The sequence below is a fragment of the Myiozetetes cayanensis genome, unplaced genomic scaffold (genome assembly GCF_022539395.1).
Source record: "Myiozetetes cayanensis isolate MyiCay16 unplaced genomic scaffold, myiCay2020 scf5-8, whole genome shotgun sequence".
Classification (NCBI taxonomy): domain Eukaryota; kingdom Metazoa; phylum Chordata; class Aves; order Passeriformes; family Tyrannidae; genus Myiozetetes; species Myiozetetes cayanensis.
Genome location: NW_026087742.1, coordinates 84781310 through 84787309, shown reverse-complemented (window position 1 = coordinate 84787309; position 6000 = coordinate 84781310). Strand labels below are relative to the sequence as shown.

General features: G+C 47.6%; 1 protein-coding gene across 2 annotated transcripts in view; it reads left to right on the top strand.

Moving 5' to 3' along the window:
* The first annotated feature begins 4988 nt into the window (after nucleotides 1-4988).
* Nucleotides 4989-6000, top strand: part of GABRA5 (gamma-aminobutyric acid type A receptor subunit alpha5) — a 54467-nt gene continuing 53455 nt past the window's right edge. Inside the window, exon 1 of one of the 2 annotated variants that reach the window (XM_050334193.1) lies at nucleotides 4989-5272. The gene's annotated coding sequence lies outside the window, so the exon portion shown is untranslated. Of the gene's footprint in view, nucleotides 5273-5696; nucleotides 5796-6000 lie in introns of those variants that run through there. The other variant, XM_050334195.1, reaches the window with a different exon arrangement.

The window sequence follows — 6000 nt, the reverse complement described above, 5'->3', positions numbered from 1 at the left end:
ATGTATTCTTATAAAACAAGTGGAAAGCAAACCAGAAAGTCACAGTTTATACTGCTACAAAAATTTGTGGACTGTGTGATTCAAGACTGACTGTTGTCAGGTAGACCCTTTCACCTCTTGAATCTAAGACTGTGATCTAGCAGTTCAGGATGCATTTCAAGTCCCTTTGGTTTTCATGGTTTATATCTCAAGGGCAGACTTTGGCAGACTGTAGGAACAGGGGGGAGATTTCACATCTGAACCTAGTAAGAATATGAATAAAACCTATGAATATGAATAAAACAATTCTTCCATGGGAAAAACATTTCGTAAGCAAGTTTGACTCCATGCTCTGACTTCACATTTCTGTCCACTGGTGTGAAGGAAATTCTCTTTTCCAGGGCTGAGGAAAAAAGGACTGTCTCACTGACAAGCTGAACTGATAGGAGTGAACTGTCAAAACCCACCTGAGTGCAGCATTTCCCTGCAAAGGTGCTTCAGAGGCAGTGCCAGGGCTGATGGACCCCAGCATTGGCCCTGGCCAGGTGCTATTCATTGACCAGTGCTAGGATTTCAACACTTACACTCATCTCAGCCACACAGGTGGAATTTAAACTGTAAATCTGGACCAGCTGGGTTAACCTGTAGGTAAGGGAGAAGGGAACTGTAAGGACTTAGACCATGAAGTGGGTTCAGGGAAAAAGATGGAACCCCTTTATATGGGTGCAGAAAGATAGGGATGTCACTTCAAATAACAGACAATCTTTGCTTTAATGCTCTAATCCAAAGGTTAGGTTATTAAAATATTACATGGGTCTGAAAAATGCTAGAAATGTTCTCTACTCCTTTAGGTGAGAGGAGTAGATCTAGGAATCATTTGTCTGATTTAATGGGGCAAAGTATCCAATAGAGATAGATAGTAATTTTCATTTCCTGCCAGCCACTTTTGAGAAATAGGGTTTCCAGCACCCAGGGCTCTAATCTTGGAGTAGGGACCTCTGTAAGGTGCCTAGAGTGGTTTTCACAAACACTAAACCTTAGGGCATTCTATAAATCCATGACAACAGTATTCAGGCACACCCTGAATATTTGCTCAGCTGTTGGTCTAATACTTGCAAATGGTCTGAAGGTTGCCCATAACAGACAGGATGAACTGCTAAAGACAAAATGTAGCCTTTCATCTGTTTCTAAACTGAATGCATGCAAAAAGCAACCTGCTCAGGATTAGCATCACATGAAATTTTTAAGACCTTTGAACCTGCAGATTTGGGTATCACAACAAATAGCATGCAGAAGCATCAGCATCACTTGTTAAAGGTGTCCATGGCATTACAGAGTGGGCATACATGAGGGGAAAAAGGCTATCAATATCCCTCTTCATCATTCAGAAACACACCAAATGCTTCAAAGTCTATCAGACTTTATTACCTCTCACATCAGCAAGGTTGTTTGTATCATTTCACTGCCAGATACAGTTGGGAAATAGTCTGGGGAAAGTAACAGAGGGTTTCAGAGGTTGACATAGTTTTCATAGCTTCCAGGACCACAGGATGGTTGAGGCTAGAGGGCACCTCTGGAGATTAGCCAGGCCCACTTCCTGCTCAAGCAGGGTCAGTTACAGTGGGTTTCCCAGGATCATTTACCTTCAGGTTTTGTCTCCACAGACAGAGACTTCACAACATCTTTGGGCAACCTGTTCCTATGTTTGACCACCCTCAAAGTAAAAACGTGTTTTCTTGTGTTCAGAGGAAATGTCATGGGTTTTAATTTGTGCCTACTGTACCTTGTCCTGTCGCAGAATCACAGAATCACTTAGGTTGTAAAAGATCTCCAAGATATCAAGTCCAACCTTTGACTGATCACAACCTTTTTAACTAGACCGTGGCACCAAGTGCCACATCCTGTCATTTCTTGAACACCTCCAGGGATGCTGACTCAACCACTTCCCTGGGCAACCTGTTCCAATGCTTAATAATCAATTTCTGTGTAGAAATTATTCCTAATGTCCAACCTGACCCTCTTGTCCTGTAACTTGTTGCCTGGGAAGAAAAGACCAAACCCTACTTGGATACAGGTAATTGTAGAGAGTGATAAGGTCTCCCCTGAGCCTCCTTTTCTCCAGGCTAAACAACCCCAGCTTCCTCAGCCACTCTTCATTGGACTTACATACTGTTAGTGGGTATCACTAAGCAAAGTCCGTCTCCCTCTTTTTCAGCCCCTCTGCCTTCAGGTATTAATACACATGGATGAGTTTCTCCCCTAAGGCTCTTCTTTTTCTGGATGAACAGTCCCAGCTCTCTCTGCCTCTTCTCATAGAAGAGGTGCTCCACTCCTTTAATAATCTTCTTAGTCCTTTGCTTGACTGTTTCCACTATGCCCATGTCTCTCTCATACTGGGGAGTCCAAAGCTGGACCCAGCACTCACCGGGAGTGAGTAAAAGCCTTCTGACTTTGGTCTTTACAGATACTATTAAAGAAAGGAGTGAAAACAAGATTTTCACTTTTTGTTCAGATCCAGTCTCTGTGTTGAGAGTGGCTGAGTCAGTATTAGCTGATGATTAGGGATTCCTTCACTGACTGATGAATTCAGACTGCTCTCTATTGGAAAAGGATTTATATCAGCAAAGTCACTATTCCAAGTGCTGCCTTTTCCAGAGTCTTAGCTAGGAGGCCAGAGGCAGAAGATTTAAAGAAAACAGCTAGTCCTCTTCACCTAGATGTCGGAAGTGAATTGTTTTAGTAGAAGAGAATATCTCCAAGAGCCTACTTGGCTCAATTCTGACACCTTCATACAACTTTGTGAATTTTCTGTAGCTCTCTTGGAAGAAGGAATGACTTGATCTCAGTTACAGAGATGCCTTTGGTTGCTGGCAAAACAAGCCATTTTCTAACACTGAGTGTCAGTGTTAGGGGTTGGTGTGTATTTCCCAGTGAGCTCCCAAGTGTACTGTACCACAGCAAAAATCACAGCCCAATTTTCCTGCACTATTGTTTCAGTCCCATGTAGAGAATGATGTAGCTCAAATACATTCATCCCTACAAATAAGCAACACTACTTAATGAAGTAGGGAGGAGAAATGTCATAGAGGGACCACACAAAATTTCTACCAAATCTGAAGGAAAATCACAGTATGGAATGGCCGTGCCGGCTGTTGCTAAACACCAGCACAGAGAGCAACCAACCAACCAGCCAAAACATTTCCTTGACCCCAGTACAAAGCAATTGTTTTACATACTAAATTCAACATATCCTTTCAAACTTGACAAGGAGGCTAAGGATTGCAAACAGGGTAAGTGTGAATCAGGACTGCCTGAAGAAGCGCAGGACACGTACAATACTGTTATCTTCAAAGCAGCGATCTCTCTCTTGCTGGTAATAACTGCTACCACAGGTCAAAGCCACCGTCCTGCAGGGATGCAGCCCGAAAACCTACGCGATCAGCGTTTGAGCATCCCGGTCCGTGGCACCGCAGGCGCCGCCGGGCTCCCCGAGCCCCCCGCGCTGTCCCCGGCCGCTTGTGTGGAGCTGTGCTGCCCTCCGGCGGCGGCGGCGCGAACAGCAGCCCTTGGCCGAGGTCGCCCACCGCGGTGACAGCGACACGGTGGCAGGAGCGGGTGGGCTCGGCGCGGCGTGGGCGGCACCGGATTGCGTGACACCCGCACTCCTCAGCTCGCCCCTTCGCCGAGTAAGGCGTTTTAGTGGTGGTGTTGCCCATGGCACGGGGGTGGAACTAGATGATCTCTAAGATCCCTTTCCAACCCAAACTGTTCTGTGATTGTATCATTCTTGTTTATCTTTTCTTTTTCTTTAAGCTTTGCTTTAACGTTTTCTTGCTATTCTGCTCCCCCGATTGCTAAGCGCTTCCTGCCTTTGCTGTTGAGAAGCAGATCTGCAACATATGGCTTCGTGGAGAAGATGGAACTAGTCAGAGGAGCCGAGGCACAGTTCTGCTCACCGGGGAGTTGGAGCAAGAGGCCAGAGCACACAGCTCTCACCCGTTTGCACAAAAGTCTAGGCTTGTATTTCTATGTCTCGCTTTTGGAAAATTATTTAAAGCTCACATATTTTTACAGCATCACCTATATGGAGATATAAATAGTTCGTACCAGAAACCAAAGCACTGTAAAAAATGCAATTTAAACGCTCCTAGGCAAGAACATTATCATGAGAAACTACTGGCGCTTCATACTACTTTACTTAGATATTTTTAAGCACCCGGAAAGCTGTTCTGATAGCAACATTCATTCACAACTTCATATTTATTGAAGTCACCAAGGAACAACGTATGTCATTGGCTCTTCATTTAAGATCATAAATCATTTCTGTAAAACTCGAATACAGATAAGCACCAGATACAGAGCCATAGAACCATAGACTGGTTTGGGTTGGATGGGACCTTTAAATATCATGTAGTTCAACCCCTGATAAGTCTCAAGGGAATATTGAAGAGAGGAATTAGAAAGAACTGCTTGAGAAAATGCCACTCGATTGATACTAAGAAAATTATTCATTGTTTACACAGAAATTATCCCTGGGGCTACATTTCTAGTTTTGTTAGGTGGGAAAAAATGTAAACTGAAATTCCTAAGGACCTGTTTTCAACTCAGACGGTGCATACCATGGACTAGACACGCATACAGCAGCACCCTCTGTGGCAATGAGCTACAGAATCAATATTGATTTCAGTGGAGGGATTAAATTCATAGGGGTTTTTTATGGATATAGGGAAAAGACAAATGCTTCATTGATCCATAATGCTTCCTTAAAGATGGGCATTACCTCGTTAGATCTCGTAATTTAATGCCAAGTTTGGAGTGTTATTTCAAAGTATGATCACAGCAGTAAACATTGAAATCATATATTATCACGTGTAACATGCGCATGCTGCAGAATGATGCATGCATCCCAAGGAATCCCCGGGAACCGGGAGTTATTTCATCATACAACACCATACAACACTCATTTCATCTTTCACGAAGTTCAAAATGCATCTGCAAGCAGTACATTATATACGTGATGAACACGCAGCAAGTATAATGCTCCCATGACTGAGGCTGCGAAGCAGTGCATCCATTTTTCTGGAATAGCAGCACACACAATCATAAGGAGACCTCGAAGTTACTGCAAGTCTCCTGGAATTTTTAATACTGATATGAAACATGGATGTCTAATAATGAGTATGTACAAAGAGAGTTTATGTTGTGGATATGAAACCCCACTTCAGCATTTAAGACTATGATGATTTAGGTCAGGTCCACTGGCTACAGAAGAGGAGTATAGATACAGATCTGGGTATGTACGGGTGTGTGTATGTATATGTACGCTTATACATGTGTGGTGTAAGGAGCAGATATACCAGCAAGCCTCCTGCGTGGTGGGTGTCCCTGCCCCACGGCTGCAGGACACCCGCACGGCCGGGCTGTGGCAGGGGCTCCCGCTCCCCGAGAACAGCCGGTGCCGGCCGGACTCGCCCGGGACCCAGCCCCGTGGGACGCTCGGTGGGACCTGCTCCCGGGAGACCGGCGCGGGGAGCCCAGGGAGCCGCTGAAGCCTCCCGGGGCTGCGACGGCTCCGGGAGCTGCCCTTTCCCGAGAGGTCCCCGCCGGGGTCCCCGAGGGTCGGGCGCGCCCCGCACACCTCCCCGCGCTCCCAGTCGCGGTCTCGGCGCGGGGGCGGCGCGGGCGCGGCGCTGCGGCGGGGCCGCGCCTGCCAGCGGCCGGGAGGCAGCGCCGCCGCTCCCGCTCCGCTCCCGCTCCCGCTCCGCAACTTTCAGGCAAACACCGCCCCCTCGCCCTCGTCCCCCCGCCGGCGGCTGGTAAGCGCCGGGCTCCCGCGCCCGGCCGGGCGGACGGATGGAGGGCGGCAGGGAGCGCTGGCCGCGGACCCCCGGGCTGACCCCTCCGCGCACATGGCCGCGGGAAACTTCGGCCGGCGGGCGGGGCGGGGGCGAGCCCGGGGGCGTCCCGGGCGCTGGGGAGGGAAGAGGGAAAAGGGAAAGGGGCGGCGGGGCGGGCACGGAC